General features: G+C 41.3%; 1 pseudogene; it reads right to left on the bottom strand.

The window, feature by feature from the left end:
- Window positions 1-268: 268 nt before the first annotated feature.
- On the bottom strand, window positions 269-14843 carry LOC140169276 (uncharacterized; annotated as a pseudogene).
- Window positions 14844-20483: the final 5640 nt, after the last annotated feature.

Below are 20483 nucleotides of genomic sequence, written 5' to 3'. Positions count from 1 at the left end.
ATATTCGCAATAATTATTGCGAATATTCGCAATAACATTGCGAATATTCGCAATACCATTGCGAATATTCGCAATAATTATTGCGAATATTCGCAATAATATTTCTAATTTTTTTTTGGCACTAATATGCTTCCGTAGGTTACTGATGTAAAAACACCAACATAATAAATGCATAGGCATATAGAAACAGTTAATTTATTTAAGATGCATCTGATCATCCAGCCCAGTAATCTCTACTTAAAAAGTTTAGTTGTTCTTGCTATAGTCTTTACAGAAAGAAGTCTCCATTCTCATCATACCCAGTGATCTTTGCTACATACCATCTACTTCCACACACTGCTACTATGTAGTCACCCACGCCCATATTGTCCAAATTATCATCCCAAATGGGAGGTTGGTCTCCGAGTTGTTTCTACGTCTTTGTCCGTGACGGCGTTGTGGATCCAGTTTTGGATGCGGGGTTCTGCTGACACGACGTTGTCTGCCCCGTGTCTGTCGCCGCTGCGTCTGTGTCCTGTAGGGTCTCGATGACTTTAACTTTAGTGCGCGTCCATCATGGACACAAAGGATGATATTTTCCTCCATAACTGTAGCAACAGTCTTCGAAGCATGACGTCTCTCGTATCATAATTCTTCCTACAAGCCACAGAGCGTGCGCGGTTCCTATCCCATCGCAAGATATGATATTGTGGCGGAATTGTATTTGCAATAATCCAACCCTTGTCATCAATAACATATTACCTGATATCAACTATCACGGCTGTTTGTTTACATCTGGCAGTTTGTTGACATTCGACAATCACAGCCCGTGGGCTATCAATTATTTTTGCTCAGACAGCTCGTCGCGGATTTGTTTGTTTTTCGCATTACTGGGAGAGTCTCGTTATGTAGATGTATGCGTACATGAGCAGCGGTCTGTGTTACAGTATTAATGAACCAATGTACCGTGTGAACTTATGCCTAAGGGATCGTGGTTATTTTTACATGCGACTGTGTTGAACTATGTGACCTTCGAGAGGGAATTCCTTCGAGAGATTTAAATTGGGAGATGGCAGGATGAATTCTGGAGGAAGATTTTCTTCGATAAATTGAACATTTTGCGCAGTCATTTAGAGAGATTTGTCGTCTTCGCTGCATTTATATTGGTCATGAAAGTCATCAATCGCTGTGTGTGACCTTTGCCATGGATCTAGACTAGAAGTGGATAGATTTTTGCTGACAAGATTCACAGATTTTCTTCGCTAAATGGAACATTTTGCGCAGTCATTGAGAGAGAGTTGTCGTTCTTCGCTGCAATTATACTGATCACGAAAGTCATCAATCGCTGTGTGTTGTAGGTCATGTTGGTAAAACGCATATTATAAATAAATACATGAAAGATGGGCCCATCTCCTAGTAAGCATACGGAGGGGAAATTATGAAATATGAAACTTGAGTGACAAATTTGTGTCCACTAGATCTAGTGAAAGTTAAGGTGCACCTTCAGGTAAACAGAAACGTAAACTTAATGGCCATATAAAACGCATACATACCCGGGTTTACACACATATTTCCATCTGATACAACATTGGTTCCAAAATATTGTGTATGTTTTTTTAATATTTTATTATGTGCCCCAGTGATTCTATTTTACTGATTTTTCTCTAGGCTGGAACCAATCAAGTCCCCATATTATGAATACTGGTTGATGGATTACAGGTGATCCTTTATACAGTAATAACAGGATGTTGTGAGATATTTATTATGTTTTATTGATATATTTATTGATATTATTGACCATCGGCACACCTGCGGAGTCAAGTTCCCCCTTTCGATGCCTTTTCGGTACCAGTTTACATAAAAGAAACCAGGTTTTCACTTTGAGATTGTGCACATTGCAGAAAATTCATACCAAATCTATTTTTGATCTGAGGCTTGACTCTTTTGTGTCAATGATAACATGTGTGCTGTTATTTATTATGTCTTATTGATATTTTATTATGTAACCCGACCCTTTTATTGGTTTCAGTGATTCATTGGCCCACCTGCTGAGTCAAGGCCCTACCTTTATTTTGGCTTTTCGGTACCACATTGTAAGAAACTCAGTAGGATTTCAATTTGAGATTAATTTCATTACACAATTTACACATACCAAAATTATTTGGATCCAAGGCTTGGCACCCCATCAGTATCAGTGATAACATGTTGTGCATTATTTATTATGTTTTATTGATATTTTATTATGTGACCTTGACCTTTTACGGATTTTATTGATTCACTGACCCACTCATTGAGGCAAGCCATACCTTTCAGTGCATTTGTCAAATAATAAGAACCCAGGCCTTTAAAACCAATCAGTACCATAACATTTGTTCACATTGAAGTTGATTTAATATATTTGCTATCCAAGGTGTAAACAAAATGTGTCTTGTGTGATTTTCTTTCTAAAAAGTAGTATTAATCAGTAATAAGTAAGCAAGCATCCTTTTTCGCATTGTTTCAAGGTGCGTATTGGCCCCGCTTCAATTATTCAAATTAAGTAGCCCAATTTTGGCACATTCACTTTGGTACACGCGCTCGCTTTTGGTACGCCCATCCCGTTTTGATACGCACATGTAAATATTATCCATTCATTGCGCTAGCTCTGCGCACTCACTCTGGATTGGCCAGGTTTCTGTACCTGACCCTAACCCCGCCTGCCAGACCGCATCGGACCAAATTCCGTTACATTGGTGTCAGAAGTGGGATCTTCCGGTGTGAGTCCAGGTCTAGGTTATCGTCATCATATTTGTCTAAGTCAACATGTGGTCTGACGACGAGAACGCTTGTCTGCTGGAAGACCACCAGCCACACCATTCGCCGGCGGACTCTTTTGTCACGAGGTCAAATGTGGAGAGTGAGTCGCCGTCTGCAGTGGATCCATTCGTATTAAGTCATGCTCAATCGTCGCCGTCTGCAGTGGATCCATTCGTATTAAGTCATGCTCAATCGTCGCCGTCTGCAGTGAATCCATTCTTAACACATTCACAATCGGTACCTGCTGCGGTTGTGAACAATCCATTCATGGCAGCGCCAGCGCCAGTAGTCCCCGTTGCCCATAGTCATAGAAAAACAAAGGAACCAGACCGTTTTGACGGCAGCAAACCTTGGAGGGAGTATGAATCGCATTTAAGAGCCTGCTGGCAACTTAATGCCTGGACGGATGACGAGGCGGGAGCTTATTTGGCAGCAAGTCTGCGAGATTCCACATGCAAAGTACTACAGCCAGTCCCTGTTGACTATTACACGGGGCTCAGGAGATCACTTACCGTAGAAGAACTACTACAACGGTTAGAAAAGCGGTACGGCCCTGGAAGATTGGCGGACTCGTTTCTATTGCAGCTTAAGAGCAGGCGGAGACGACCGAAGGAAACACTGAGGGAGCTTGGGGAGGCGGTGTCGGAGTTGGTGGACCAGGCATATATCCGGAGGCGCCACCTCACATGCGAGAAAGACTGGCTAAAGATCAGTTCAAGGAGGCAGTAGATGATGGGGAAATGCGATACGCTATACACCGGGCCCACTGCCAGACATTGGACGACGCAGTGGAGGCGGCCTTAGAGGCCGAATCATTTATCGCCATGGAAGGGCGCCGCAAGCGAAGTGCGGTCCATCAAGTCAGCCAACCTGTACCAATGACCACACCTGCGCCAGAGCCAGAACTGCCACAGGAGCAGCCGCCATGGACACAAGCCCAACCTGTACAGTGTTGCCAGTGTGGCCATGAAAGTCATGAGAGGTCACAAGCTCCACAGCAAGGTCCGCCAAACCAACAGCCACCGTGGATCCGAAGAGCACCGCGACCACCAATGGTGCAGAGTTACCAGTGTGGCCATGAAAGTCATGAGATGTCACCAGCTCCACAGCAAGGTCCGTCAAACCAACAGCCACCGTGGATCCGAAGAGCACCGCGACCACCTATGGTGCAGAGTTACCAGTATGGCCATGAAGGTTATGAGAGATCACAAGCTCCACAGCGAGGTCCACCAAGTCAACAGCCACCGTGGATCCGAAGAGCACCGCGATCGTCTATGGTGCAGTGTTACCAGTGTGGTCAGGACGGCCATATCAGACCAAACTGTCCGCAGCGGCGGTGTCACGTGTGCGGCAAAGAAGGACATGTAGGCCGTCGCTGTCCACAGCGTGGACCATGCTTTTGTGTGGTAATTATGGACATCTGCAGCCTGAATGTAATGAAACACAAATGCAGGGAAACCTGCCACAGCCGAATCAGGAGCCCGGGAGGAGGCTGTAGGGAGTGAAGGGCGAAAGAAACCAATCAAAGTCAATACAACAATAAATTTGGGGGCCGGGATTCTCGTAAAGGGCTTTATTCGGGGGGTGAGTGGGGATTTTCTGGTAGACTCTGGGTCAGAGCGCACAGTGATCACGCCAGAGATGTATCACTCACTCCCCAAATCCTGCAGACCGGAACTCACCACGGACTGGGAGATTGTGCAAGCAGATGGGTCACCTTTGCAACACTTGGGATGTGCCCGGATGGATATACAAATAGGGCCAGTATGGAGGTGTGTCCTGGTAGTGGTGGCCAAACTGGAAGGTCCAGCACTCCTGGGAATGGATTTTCTACGGGCCACCAATGCCGGGATTGATGTCTGCAAAGCACAGCTGATGCTTGATGGTATAAAGATGCAGGGGAGATTCTCCCAGCGTTCTTTCTGTGGCAGAGTGGTCGTAAAGCAAACCACCCAAATACCCCCCGGAAGTGAAGCGATTGTGTGGGGAACATTGATCAAGCAGTCTGAAGAGGAGCCCAAAGGTCCTGCAGTAATAGAACCAAATCCTGTATTAAAGAAAGAAGTACTGGCTGCAGCATCTTTAGTCAACGCTGCTGATGCCACTTGGCCCATCCGAGTTTGTAACCTGAGCACTGAAGTGAGAGTGGTGAAGGAAGGAGTGGTGATAGGGAAGGTTGCAGCCGTGAAGGAAGAAGAGATTGGTCATGCTGATGGTGAAGGGTCTGGTAAGGATGAGTGCAGTAATGCAGTACCAGAGTATTTACAGGATCTTTGGGCAAGAAGTATTGTAGACCTGCCAAGGAAAGATCAGCAGCAGAAAGTGGCAAGACTGCTAAATGAATACCAAGATGTCTTCTCCAAGGACGAATATGATATTGGCCGGAATAAGATGGTGAAGCATCGTATTGACACAAGAGGTGCCCAGCCAATCAGACAACCATTGCGACGATCTTCGCCACAACAAAGAGCAGAGACTGAAAGACAAGTGAAGAAGTTGCTGGACAGGAAGTTGATTCAACCCTCAGACAGCCCATGGAGTAGCCCAGTAGTACTTGTAAAGAAGAAAGATGGCACCCAGCGCCTGTGTTTGGATTATCGTAAATTAAACGAATGCACCGTCAAGGATGCGTATCCACTTCCCCGAATCGATGATTCGCTTGACGCCTTAGGTGGAGCACGATTCTTTTCAACGCTGGATTTAGCAAGTGGCTACTGGCAAGTGGAGTTAGACCCAGACGCTAGAGCAAAGTCAGCCTTCTCTACTCCTAGTGGCTTGTATGAGTGGAACGTCCTTCCATTTGGTTTATGCAACGCACCATCAACATTCGAGAGACTGATGGAGAGAGTCCTTGCAGGACTCAGATGGGAAACATTGCTGGTGTACCTCGATGACATTATTGTGGTGGGCACCACTCTGGACGAATCAGTAGTGCGTCTGGCCACCGTGTTGCAGAGATTACGAGGAGCTAACCTGAAATTAAAACCCTCCAAGTGTCATCTCTTCCAGGAAGAAGTACATTATCTGGGTCATGTGGTCTCCGCAGCAGGAATACATACTGATCCTACAAAGACAGCAGCAATCAGAGAGTGGCCTACACCGGTTACGACTACTGAAGTACGAAGTTTCCTAGGGACAGCGTCATACTATAGACGATTTGTACGTGGGTTTGCAGATATCGCCAGACCATTGCACCGGCTGATAGAGAAGAGTTCAAAGTTTATATGGTCAGAAGATAGTGAGGAAGCATTTCAGAAGCTGAAGCAAGCTCTCATTAGTGCCCCAATCTTAGCGTATCCACGGGACGAAGGACAGATGATACTTGACACCGATGCTAGTGCATTCGCCATTGGTAGTGTGCTTTCGCAGGTCCAGGATGGACAAGAAAAAGTTATAGCATATGCTAGCCAGGCCCTGAAGAAAGAAGAGCAGAACTACTGCGTAACTCGTAAGGAGTTGCTGGCCATCGTGGACTCCGTGAAGAAATTCCGTCATTACTTAGCAGGGCGGAAGGTGAAAGTACGAACTGATCATGGGTCGCTCCGATGGTTACTTCACTTCAAAAACCCAGAAGGACAGCTGGCTAGATGGTTAGAGTTTTTGTCCAACTTTGACATAGAACTAGAGTACAGACCAGGACGTCAACACCAGAATGCAGACGGACTATCAAGACGTCCCTGTCGCCAGTGTGCCAGATGGGAAGCACAGCATGCAGCGGAAGAAGAAGAGGCGAAAAAGATGGAGCTGCAAGATGATGAACAGAAACAAAACCCGTCAACTAGAGAAGCAAAGGTGATGACGAGCGAGATAGGGGTACAGACAGAAGACACTCTGCAAGCAAAGGATGCAGATGAACTTATGTATCTTGGGAGAATAAACATGATAGTAATCGGTCAGGAAGATACAAACCATATCAATGAAGAAGATGATAATGAGTCTATGGGGTTTAGCCCACAGTTAACTGATGAGTGGAGCCTGCAAGATATGCGCAGGGTAGATGCCACAGTGAAGAAAACAAAGGCTTGTGACCGGTCCAAAGCAAACAACAGTAAACCTGCCCAAGAAGCAGTATGTCCAAGAAGTGTCTGCAAAGAAGACAGTATAAATGTAGAGACAGGAAGTGCAAGAGTGAATGTTGTCACCGTGGAAGCAGAAATCAACCCAAATGACATCCGGGAAGCTCAGCTAAGAGATGAAACCATGGCTGATATTCTGAGATGGAAGGAGCAGAACGCACCACGACCAGTATGGGAAGATGTCGCACCAGCTTCACCAGTCCTGAAAACCTACTGGGCACAATGGGACCTGTTAGAGGTCAAAGGCGGCATACTTACCCGTCGATGGGAAGCAGATGATGGTAAATCAGCACAATGGCTGACTGTTCTACCTGTGGGACTCCGACCAACTGTTCTTCAAGAGTTACACATGTCCAACACAGCAGCACACTTCGGAGTGACCAAAACATTAGCCAGAGTAAAGACCAGATTCTACTGGAATGGCATGGCTAAAGATGTAAGATCCTGCATCAGACAATGCAAGACCTGTGCCCAGAAGAAGCAACCTGTGAGGAAAAAGAAGGCACCGTTACAACAGTACCATGTTGGGGGCCCAATGGAACGCATCGCACTTGATATACTAGGTCCACTCCCTGAAACTGACAATGGTAATGTGTACATTTTGGTCGTAGGGGACTACTTTACCAAATTTGTGGAGGCCTATGCGATCCCTGACCAGACAGCGGAGACCGTAGCTGATAAGTTGGTGCAAGAGTTTTGCCTGCGATATGGGTTTCCCATGGAAATTCATAGTGATCAAGGGAGAAACTTCGAAAGTAAGGTCTTTCAGGAAGTGTGCAGATTAGGAGGTATGAAGAAAACTAGAACGACACCGTATAATCCCAAGTCGGATGGCTACATTGAGCGATTTAACCGGACCATGGTGAATGCGTTGGCAATGATGATCCAACCTCTGCAGCGACAAAGAGATTGGGACACCTACCTTCCTTATTTCGGCTTTGCCTACAGATCTTGTGTGCAGGAGACTACTCAGGAATCACCAAATATGATGATGTTTGGTAGGGAGTTGAAGTGCCCACTAGACCTGATGTTTGATGGACCACCACATGAACAAGAATGTCAGACAGACTATGCTGAAGATTTGCGTGAGAAACTGAGAGAAGCCTATGAACGTGTCCGTCATGCCATACAGCTTGGGGCTCGGCGGCAAAAGAGGAATTATGACCGCAGTACGAAGCAACCAGAGTACGAAGTAGGCCAGTTTGTTTGGCTCCATGAACCCCAACGGAAGCCGGGTATCTCCAAGAAGCTTAGCCTGCCATGGCAGGGCCCATACCAGATAGTCAGCGTTCTAGCAGATGTAGTACGGCGAATTCAGAAGACTCCCCGTTCCAAGCCCAAAGTAGTGCATGTGGACAGATTAAAGCCATACCTAGGGCCACCACTCCAGCCTTGGAAATATGAGTCTAAGGAACAGTGGGAGGATCCGAGAAAAACACAACCAGCTGAGGCACAGGAAGAGCGCAGTAAAGAACCAGAAACTAGTGAAGACAGACTAGAAAACCAAGAAAATGAAGTTGTAGATACCCCCAGCAAAGAACCAGATTCTGATGAGCTTATCGGAAGTGCAGATAGCCAAACAGAGCTGAAGAATGCTCAAAGGAGCAAAACCAAGAAGACTAGAAAAGAAAGTCCGTGTCAGAAGGCGTCAAGTAGCAGCCAGCAAGAAGTAGTAAAACTGGCAGAACCAAGTCGCCGCAACCCAGAGAGGACAAGGAAGCCACCAGTTCGGTACCTGTAACCAAACTGTGTATCACCAATCAGATGTAAATATGAAGTAATTCTGATCAAGGAGCATCCACTGTGAACTAGTCGGTACCCCCTCTTGCCTGGTAGATGGGAAGTCATGCACTTTTCAAGGGTACAGAGCAGGGACATACAAGAAGAGAAATCTAGGCACATCTGACATATAACTGCGGGACTGTAGAGTGATGTGAAGAGGACAATGTCTAACCTTGTCTAATGGATCCTTTTGGCCAGCCATTGCAAGATGATCCCAGTTTTATTAGACAAGCACTATCTGACATATTAACTCCTATTGTAATAGCCTCAGCAGAGACAATATAATGTCAACAGTACTATGTGTGCTGGCATTTTCTTACTAGACATAGGAATGTATTACTGTGGATGACTCCAGATGTTTTGTGAACCAATAAGATCATCGTATGCCAGCAGAGTAGGTTGCAACCAGAGCACTATCCAGAAGTCGACAGAGGGAAGTCCAAATGACTATGTGTACAGAGTACCTGTGAAGAAGTAATCTCCCGAAGAGATTGTGACAGAGGTTCAACGAAGGATTCTGATGGATCTGTGTGATGGATATACATATATTACCCTGAAGACTCCCAAGGATGGATACTGTGAGTACTGGACAGAATTTGCAATTACCAGCTGCACTAATTTTGTATATATGTAGTGTAGGAAAACATACATGTAACTGAACCAAGTCAAGAAGAAAAAAATAGCAAGCCAGCCAGTGACAACAAAGCAAGCCAAGATGAGATCACCCTGATAGCCTCCTGTGTGGTGCCAATCTCGGTTGGATCGGAAGACAGGTCTGCTGACTTCGTAGGTAGACCCTGTTTTCTTGTAGGTTGGGACCTTTCCGGGCCGTTGCTACTGCGTGCCACATGGGAGTGTTATTGTGCTGAGAATGAGAAAAAAAAAAACCCTGCAGAAGCGGAGTTTACCATATGTTACAAAGCACTGATGTTAGGATTTTGAGAGAAATTAAAATACATGTATGGGCAGTAATTACAGAGACAGAAATTCAAGAGGCAGTAATTCAAGCGGAAGTAATTCAACAGTTCAAGTAATTTATGACAGGCTCGTGCTGACCAGGAAGGACCATTTTGCTCCCTGGCTCCGGTAGTCCCAGTACGACCCTGGAGAGTGATTATATATAGAGAGAGTAAATCATGTGACTAATATCAAGAGAAGTAGCAGACAAGTATAATCATGAGAGAAATCAGATGTAACAATCAGAAGAAATGGATCAAGTGTGAGTCAGTGAGAAATTTTGATGCCCATGACAGCAGCTGCAGTATGCTAATTTATATACATGTAGAGGAATCAGTCAGTGTGCAATTCAGCAGAAGAGGGTGATGATGATGAATATTGCTGTAGAGAGTCATCAATGAACTAAAGAAAACATGATGTGACTTCCAAAGTTAAGAATGGTGTAGATGCATATATAGACATTTACCTGAAGATTACAAAGACATGAAGAATTTACTTTCACCTATGTTTACAAGTTGTGGATGTGATATTTCTTCGACAGAACTTTCGGTGTGATGATTTGGAAGTGCATTATTCTCAAATTTGCTGTTGACATGAGTTGTATCTACAGTGGAGGATAACTGGTGTCCAACTTGGCTATTTTCAGAGTGCGGTGTGCAGCGCTGGCTTGCGATTGTTATGCTCTGCGTGTTATTCGCGTAATTTCAAGTTTTATTAGTTTCCTTGTTCTATCTTCGCATTCTCATTTAGTTTACACCTTGGATAATCAGTGTTAATGTGTATTTTTGATCTATGCAATAATATTGATTCTTGAGATTGTGCATTCCAGGTCATGTTCATTCATTCATTCATACATTCATTCATTCATCCATTCATCATTCATACATCCGTCCATTCATTCATTCATTCATTCATTCATTCATTCATTTTTCCATTCCACTCGTGCCTTCATTTCATTCATTTCGCCTGACATGAATATGTGCCTTTTGCTGTTATAACTAAAGTATCCAATGAAAAAGATAATAATTTTGTATGCCATTATATACATGTTGTGTGCTATGCAGGTGGAAGGTGCTACATGTAATTATCTACATTCCATGTAATGTTAACCAAATTTGCCAGTGTCGTGATGTATAGAAGGCAAAGGCTGTTCAAGTCTATAATTATGAGTCAAAAGGAAAACTTTTGTGCCAACAGTGAACGTTGTGTGCTGATCTTTACACTGAAAATAAATGCCACTGTTATGGACACATACCAAGGAGCGCTGTAAAGCAGCTATTAATTAATCTATGTACACTTGCATACATGTTACCTTTTTGTGCTTGCAGCGAACATTCAGTCTCCGAACTAACACATGAATATAATGCTACTGCTATGGACACATACAAAAAGAGCAATGTGGAACAGTTATATGTGTACACCCATTATGCCTGACAATTTGTCAGCGCTGGGACAGCGCTTCGAGGGAGACGGGGGTTGTGTGGCGGAATTGTATTTGCAATAATCCAACCCTTGTCATCAATAACATATTACCTGATATCAACTATCACGGCTGTTTGTTTACATCTGGCAGTTTGTTGACATTCGACAATCACAGCCCGTGGGCTATCAATTATTTTTGCTCAGACAGCTCGTCGCGGATTTGTTTGTTTTTCGCATTACTGGGAGAGTCTCGTTATGTAGATGTATGCGTACATGAGCAGCGGTCTGTGTTACAGTATTAATGAACCAATGTACCGTGTGAACTTATGCCTAAGGGATCGTGGTTATTTTTACATGCGGCTGTGTTGAACTATGTGACCTTCGAGAGGAATTCCTTCGAGAGATTTAAATTGGGAGATGGCAGGATGAATTCTGGAGGAAGATTTTCTTCGATAAATTGAACATTTTGCGCAGTCATTTAGAGATTTGTCGTCTTCGCTGCATTTATATTGGTCATGAAAGTCATCAATCGCTGTGTGTGACCTTTGCCATGGATCTAGACTAGAAGTGGATAGATTTTTGCTGACAAGATTCACAGATTTTCTTCGCTAAATGGAACATTTTGCGCAGTCATTGAGAGAGAGTTGTCGTTCTTCGCTGCAATTATACTGATCACGAAAGTCATCAATCGCTGTGTGTTGTAGGTCATGTTGGTAAAACGCATATTATAAATAAATACATGAAAGATGGGCCCATCTCCTAGTAAGCATACGGAGGGGAAATTATGAAATATGAAACTTGAGTGACAAATTTGTGTCCACTAGATCTAGTGAAAGTTAAGGTGCACCTTCATGTAAACAGAAACGTAAACTTAATGGCCATATAAAACGCATACATACCCGGGTTTACACACATATTTCCATCTGATACAACATTGGTTCCAAAATATTGTGTATGTTTTTTTTTAATATTTTATTATGTGCCCCAGTGATTCTATTTTACTGATTTTTCTCTAGGCTGGAACCAATCAAGTCCCCATATTATGAATACTGGTTGATGGATTACAGGTGATCCTTTATACAGTAATAACAGGATGTTGTGAGATATTTATTATGTTTTATTGATATATTTATTGATATTATTGACCATCGGCACACCTGCGGAGTCAAGTTCCCCCTTTCGATGCCTTTTCGGTACCAGTTTACATAAAAGAAACCAGGTTTTCACTTTGAGATTGTGCACATTGCAGAAAATTCATACCAAATCTATTTTTGATCTGAGGCTTGACTCTTTTGTGTCAATGATAACATGTGTGCTGTTATTTATTATGTCTTATTGATATTTTATTATGTAACCCTACCCTTTTATTGGTTGCAGTGATTCATTGGCCCACCTGCTGAGTCAAGGCCCTACCTTTATTTTGGCTTTTCGGTACCACATTGTAAGAAACTCAGTAGGATTTCAATTTGAGATTAATTTCATTACACAATTTACACATACCAAAATTATTTGGATCCAAGGCTTGGCACCCCATCAGTATCAGTGATAACATGTTGTGCATTATTTATTATGTTTTATTGATATTTTATTATGTGACCTTGACCTTTTACGGATTTTATTGATTCACTGACCCACTCATTGAGGCAAGCCATACCTTTCAGTGCATTTGTCAAATAATAAGAACCCAGGCCTTTAAAACCAATCAGTACCATAACATTTGTTCACATTGAAGTTGATTTAATATATTTGCTATCCAAGGTATAAACAAAATGTGTCTTGTGTGATTTTCTTTCTAAAAAGTAGTATTAATCAGTAATAAGTAAGCAAGCATCCTTTTTCGCATTGTTTCAAGGTGCGTATTGGCCCCGCTTCAATTATTCAAATTAAGTAGCCCAATTTTGGCACATTCACTTTGGTACACGCGCTCGCTTTTGGTACGCCCATCCCGTTTTGATACGCACATGTAAATATTATCCATTCATTGCGCTAGCTCTGCGCACTCACTCTGGATTGGCCAGGTTTCTGTACCTGACCCTAACCCCGCCTGCCAGACCGCATCGGACCAAATTCCGTTACAATATCCCAGGAAGCAATCTCGTCTCGGGTCTTCTGTAAATCTTCAGATGATACTCTAATTAAGGTCATTTTGCTTTCTTTCTCGCCAATAACCTGGTGGAATTCTTCCACATTAGTAATGGTTTCACCTTTCTTCACAGCGTTGTCTGCCATTTCTTTATGGCTCCGCCAACTCCATCGCAAGGACCTTTTCCGTGCACACTTTCTAGATAAGTCCACGAGGCTTTAACATTGAACATCACGGAATGGCGTGAGACGACAGTAGCAATCGTCTTGTTTCGGTACTGTGAGCTGGGACTATCTGTAACATAATGCAGGACTTCCCGGTTTGCGAGATGTGTCAGGAGTTTAGGAATAAAAGCCTTGATGATGGTGTATGTTGTTGGAGCACAATGCTTCCCCTCTTCTGTCAGAACTTATGTGTTGGAGTTCACCTACTTCGTCACGGAAGTGGACCACCATTGGATGGAGGGTTATCATGTTTTGGTCGTAGTACACTGCAGATATTTCCAGTTCTCTGCATAATCACATTGAACAGATGCCTCTACCATTGGTTCATCTTGAGTTTAAGAACACGCAACTGGGCGTACTGTGTCTCAACACGATGACAATGATTTCTGTAGTCATGTAGCTAGCTGTTTCATGAAAGCAGCTTTAAAGTAGGGCTCGGATTCGATGGCAATAATACTCTTGGTCTTTGTTATTGCTTTTCCTTTGAAGTCCACTTCTACTTTACGCCACTGTTTGAAAGTAACGTTTGGCTCCATTTCATCAAGTTTGTTCTCTATTTCCACATCAGGCATGTCAGCGACCGCGTTTCCGGACTTCAGTAAGATCTTGGCGGCATCGATGCGCAGAGACATGTTTGCACATATCTGACAAAGGCATTGATTTCTGTTAGTCCACTGAACACGTTTTATATACTTTGGACATGCTGGGTAGAATGTTGACCTTAACAATAACAGATGGGTATCTGGGTATTCGGATCTGAATTTCTTGTAGAGATTTTCTATAGTATCAGTTAGGCCATATCTGGTTTGACCTCTTACCTGGTCTTTGATTCCAGGAAGTTGGCTGCTATTGCCAGGTCGTTTCAAAAAGGACACTACGAGATTTCGCCGAGAATTGGAAATCAGCTTTCTACTACTACTTTGCGACTTTGGCGTTTTGGTAGCGTTTCCGGCGGCTTTTGCAGTGCCTTTTTCGCTTTTATTTGGGCTTGATCCTCTTTGCAGACAATGGGGCATATCTTACGGCACACGTGGTTGATACATATGGCAGAACTATCTTGACAGCAGACCGTGTTGGAGTTTTTCCTATTAGTATCTTCTAATACTTGGTGCGCTTCGCGGGTAGGCGTGCTGGGAGGTTGCTCTGGAGTCACCTTATCAGCTAGCTTTCTTCTGAGTTTGCCCATTGATCGTCTTAGACATTTCTTTTCAGACTCTGACTGATCCAGTTTTCTTTTTAGGGAGCAGCACTCGTACTCAGGCCTAACATGCTGTTTGTCTTTCTAAAGTTTATAGGTGACATAGAAATTACAACGTTATTACAACAAATATTATTGAGCAATCAGCTGAGCAATATTAATATTAAAGCTTTATTTACCAGTATCCATTGGATGAGTTTCGTTTTCCCCCTTGTACGAGCAGGTAGCCTTGGCGTTTCTGGTGTGCGACAACTTGACCGGCCCCGACGTCTGGAACCTGACGGCTGGAAAGCAGCTTCATTCAAGCGGTGCCGCCGCCTAGTCATACCCTCTCTCTTGGATTTTTGTACTTATCCCATTCTTCTTCGGTGCAATACCGCTCCTGAAAAAGAAATTGTTACTGATTTCATGTTACTAATTGCTTGAAAAAGTTCAATTTGGTGACCACTCTCTGGCTAGTAAGGTTTGACGATTGATTCTATGGACCATTTAGAAAAATTATAGCCACCATGTCCCTCGCGAAAATCCCGGCATTTTTCGCTAGAGGCCAAAATCCAAAATGGATATTTTTTTCAAGATGGCGCCGTCGGCCACCATCTTGGATTTCTGGGTAAATATGAGTTCGTAATGTCAAAGTAATGTCAAATTTGAAATCTTTGTGGTCGACTTATCCAAACAAGTGTCTTTGTACACGATTTTAGGTCCTCTTGTTCAAAACTAAATTTTTCAAGATGGTGCCGGCCAACATCTTGGATTTCTGGGTGAAAATGATGCCGTAATGTCAAACTAATGTCAGAATCGGAATCCTTGTACTCGACATATCCGAAAAAGTGTCTTTGTGCATGATTATAGGTGCTCTGGTTCAAAACTTAAATTTTCAAAATGGTGGCGGCGGCCATTTTGGATTTTGGCCTCTAGCGAAAAATGCCGGGATTTTCGCGAGGGACATGGTGGCTATTTTTTTTCTAAATGGTCCATAGAAGTCGAATCAATCATCAAACCTTACTAGCCAGAGAGTGGTCACCAAATTGAACTTTTTCACCTAACTATCTTAAACATTCCTGCTATATACTTACATAATATTTAGTGTGGATGGAAGTGACAAACAGGAAAGGGATTGTACTAAACAAATATAAGTTACTTACGAATACAAAATGGAATATGAAAATATTCATTATGAAACCAAAATTTGATGGATGTTATGGCTAAATGTAACCATTTTATGACGATCACGTATAATCTATAATATAAATTCATTCACTCGAACACCAAGAAGAAATGTGTTCTATGCAAAAACAGTTTGATTACATCATGTTTTTTTTTTCAATTGATACTTCCCATTGTCATTTAATAAGGGAATAGTATTTTTTCCCTCCAAATATAATTATAATAATGTATCCAGTCAGATTTTATGTTTGCACACTGCTTTTATATAAAAAAAATATCATTTAGGGTCTATATGCACCGTGTATGTTATTGAATGTTACCTTCAAATACACGTTGCCTCCGAATACAACATGACGTTATGCACGATATACTGTAGGCCTAACTGATGTTTTATATTAACACTAGTCACCCCTATCGTGATTTAAATCTATTATCAGAGGATGTCTTCGCGTGAATAACATATACACTAAGGCTAGCTTCAGACTCCGTATTGTACGTACAATATTGTATGTACAATACTTTTCGTGACGTCAAAAAGTATTACACGTGCAATAAATATACGTGCCACGACGAGTTGAATCAGATTAAATAACGCGCTACAACCCTGACGGTTCATTGTTTGCTAAATCCAAGCGAGGTCACCAGAAAATCTATGCAAGAGAAATTTCTACTGCTGCTGATGAAAAATCCTAGAGTGCGTTTGGAGGTTTTTTCTGCACTTTACCAGTAGCCCTAATAAATTCATAAAACAATAAAAATCAAATAAAGATTTAGGGCAAATGTTTTTACTCACTGCTCATCTGATCCACTTTCCCAGGAAACTAAATACCGATACTCCTTAGTTTTTCCCTGACTTTCCAGACATAATTATGAGTAAACATCAAATTTAATGTTTACAAAACAATCAAATATATATACATTCTTTTGCATTTTGTACATAAATATTGATATCAATAATGTAGGCCTACAAACATTAAAAAAGGGGGCCTAAGATATACTAATCATATACTAATTCCGCCATGCCCAAACATATCTATTATGAAATCGTGTAATGGAACCCAAATTCGAATCAAAAATAAAAACAAATTTGTTATCAAATACACTAGGCCTATACATTGTATTATAGGAATTTAATAGATGGTTCATTTTAATAAATAAATAGATTAACACGGGTAATGGACAAGAAATATTTGGCAATACCGGATTTACCAGAGAGTCAGTGGATAAAGAAATTAATTAAAATTAAAACAAATTAAATGAGAAAATGAAAGCAAGGACATTTGGCGAAGTATTGTTTTAGAATTCGAAGGAGTCCTAAATGTTATCCTGGCCCCTGGACACTGTTTAATGTAAATTCGACCCATAGTTATTTTATCTACTTTTGCCAGCATTCAACCTGTTCAATGTGATTTATGCCTATTTTTAATAAAATTCCGAAATCTGACGTATCAACGTTGTATCGTGCACAAGTTATGATTCGAGACTATTTTATTTGACACGGTTGTATGGATTTCAGAAGATCAGTCCTATAATAGATATCGATTAGAGAATTACAGCAAGAGGCTTTGAGGATGCCGTAATCCTCTTGACCATCAACCAATCAGAGAGACATATTTCAGAAATATATTCGTAGGATTGAAACTCTTTCAACTCTGAAATATATATTTCAAGTAATCTCGTTTCACACTTTGGCTTGCAATAAAGCCACGAAGGGGCGGTAATGTTAATATACGATTTCAGTCAAATATTGGTGCAAATATATGATTTCGGTCAACTATTTGGCTATCCTTTGCCCAAAATTATGAAATGTTTATTAGTAACAACAACTCTTAGGAGGGTTTTCGAGTAATTTTAGCGAAATATTGAGGTTAAATAAAAGAAAACCCACTTACAATTTTGGACGCTTAACTGTGGTGTTCTAGGGGAATTAAAATATCACAATTAACATGTTTAATTCAAAATCGTTGTCCTACAAGCACATGTTCAGATTGTGTGAACATTACAAATACAAACAATAAGTTGAAAAATAAATAAAAAAATATTTAAAAATGATTTTAAAAGATCGTCTATTTTGTAGCTTTATGACACTGAATAGGCCAAATATCTGCCTCTGACGACAAAAAAATGTTTTCCATGCTGATTTGTATTTGTAACAAGTACCGTATGTCATTTCAAAAAGAAAGAAAACTAGTGGCAAATGGTGGTCATAGACCACAAACCTAGCTGGGGCATGTTGGTGTTTCGGAGGTATCTGACCCCTGCAAAATTTTCCAAAAATGTTCCTCTGGTCATGAGGTTTGTTTTCACTGAGTTTGTACCTCTTACAGATGTCCAGATAACGCAATTCTAAGATTAAGCCCCCGATGACCTTTGACCTGACCCCTTTAAAATGTTCCAAATTGTTCCCCTGGTCACGAGGTTTTTTGTCAACGAGTTTGAGCCGTGTACCTCTTACAGATGTCCAGATAATGAAATTCTAAGATTTGACCTAAGATGACCTTTGACCTGACCCCTGCATATGCTTCACAATTTTCCCTAGGTCATGAAGTTTGTTGTCACAGAGTTTGAGCCCCATACCCCTTACAGATGTCCAGAAAATGCATTTCTAGAATTTGACCTCTGCGTGACCTTTGACCTGACCCCTGCAAAATGTTCCCCTGGTCATGAGATTTTTTGTCAATGAGCTTGAGCCACATACCCCTTACATATGTCCAGATAATGCAATTGTAAGATTTTGCCCCTTTAATGACCTATGACCCCAATTCTGTGTACAAGTTATAGGCACTGGGTATAGCCGATGCATATGTGCAAGTGACGTCATTGTGCTATGTAATTTGTGGTAGGATAAGCATTTTGAAGGTATTTGGTTATATACCAGTAATGCCCCCTTAATGACCTCTGACCCCAATTCTGTTTACACCTTATGGGAACTGGATATAGCCGATACATATGTGCAAGTTACGTAACCGTAGGGTGTAACATGTAGAAGGAGAAGCATTTTGAATTTTATTGCCAGAAAGAAGAAAGAAGAAGACAGAACGGATAGCAAAACAGGACCTAGCTCGGGGGGTTGGAAACCCCCCAGCTAGGTAAAAAGGCGGATATTACTTTTTAAAAACTCAACTCATTACTATTAATACGCCTATAATTAATGAATGAAAAAGTATAGAAGGCGTTGCATCCGGTTCTGATGAGGGGAGGGGCACAAGCCGTTTCGGCAGTTTTCCTATGGGATTTTCTAATATTTCAGATCAATGGGGGCTTCCGTGCCCCTAACGCTACGGTTACTGCATTAACACGTTTATGGATGTATTGTGATGATCATAAGTAGGCCTATCATAACATGCCTCAACGATATCAATATGTAAAAAGGTGTTGCAAATTCATAACACAGCGTGTTATAATGTAACGAATGCTATGCCAAAACTTTAAAAATTAACAAAAATATCAGTATCAATAAAATCAGAACCAGAATAAATACAAAGGCCTACAAATAATACTTTTAAACTTTCTAAATCAATATAGGAATCTCTAAATCAATTAATCAATCAGTTATCAATCAATTAATAAATAAATAAATAAATAAATAAATAAATAAATAAATAAATAGGCCTAAATAGATAAATCTATAAATAAATAAATAAGATCTGAATGTGCCATTTATATTATTATTACAATTTTAATATTATTAATATTAGTATTAATACGACGTATTATTAACTTTAAAAAGGTGCCTATTGATTATATAATAATTCAAGTACAGTTGAATCATGGTAGGTATTATGATACCTACCATGGTTGAATACAAGAAGACATTAAAAGATGTTCATCATTCCGTGCACTCCCTAAATTTAGAACTCTTAGAAATTTGGCAACTCCGTATCAATTAAGCAACCTATGATTGTAGCAAAATATATATTTTCCCGGTACATACTATTTATTGCACGTGAAATACTATTTGACGTCACGAAAAGTATTGCACATACAATATTGTACGTACAATACGGAGTCTGAAGCGCGCTTAATACGAGTGATCAGATTGTGACAGAGGGAGGCTACATGCATACAACTTTTAAGACAACAACAAAATATTGATGTAGTCGTACAGAAAGTACAGAAAACTGTGAAAAGTTACTTACATAAAGCGGAACGATTGTTGCACGACTTCTCCAGATGATGGTGGATGCGATATCGCTATTTCTGACGTCGCCATTGGATTAACACATAATCATGAAATCTTCACAAACAATTCTAAATTTGTTATGTGGTGTCAAAGCAAAATTATCTTACTCTAAAACCGTTGGGGTTCTGCAAAGTACCCCACTGCAAGTATGTTAAGTGTCCATTTATAATCGCTAACCGTGTATTGTGAATGGGGCTGTCAGCCCTGTATCTTCGCCAGCCTCGTACGTCCGTGTTGCGTGTCCTATGCCGCCTGACTTCTCCGTTGCTTGTTGAACGCCGCGCTTGTTTCTGCTTATTTCTAAACGCTTCAGGTAGGTAACAACAGAGGGCAGTACCACAGTATCTTTATTTGTATTCGAAGGTAAAAATTCGTACTTCAAATTTGCCTACGAATACAGCTTTTATTGCTGATATCTCTAAAAATGCTATGTTCAAAATGATAAAACGTGGCACACATATGCATAATTTCCAGTGCAGTAGTTGTAGTCCTTGCCAATATAATATACATATCTTACTTGTCAATTATGCGCTATAATTGGAAAAATGCAAAAATATGCTCAAAATTGGGCAGGGGTGTAGTACCCCCTTAATATTACACAATTTATGTGGCATAA

The sequence above is a fragment of the Amphiura filiformis genome, chromosome 14 (assembly GCF_039555335.1).
Source record: "Amphiura filiformis chromosome 14, Afil_fr2py, whole genome shotgun sequence".
Classification (NCBI taxonomy): Eukaryota; Metazoa; Echinodermata; class Ophiuroidea; order Amphilepidida; family Amphiuridae; genus Amphiura; species Amphiura filiformis.
The sequence above is the reverse complement of the archived record's forward strand: the minus strand, read 5'-3'. Positions and strand labels throughout refer to the sequence as shown.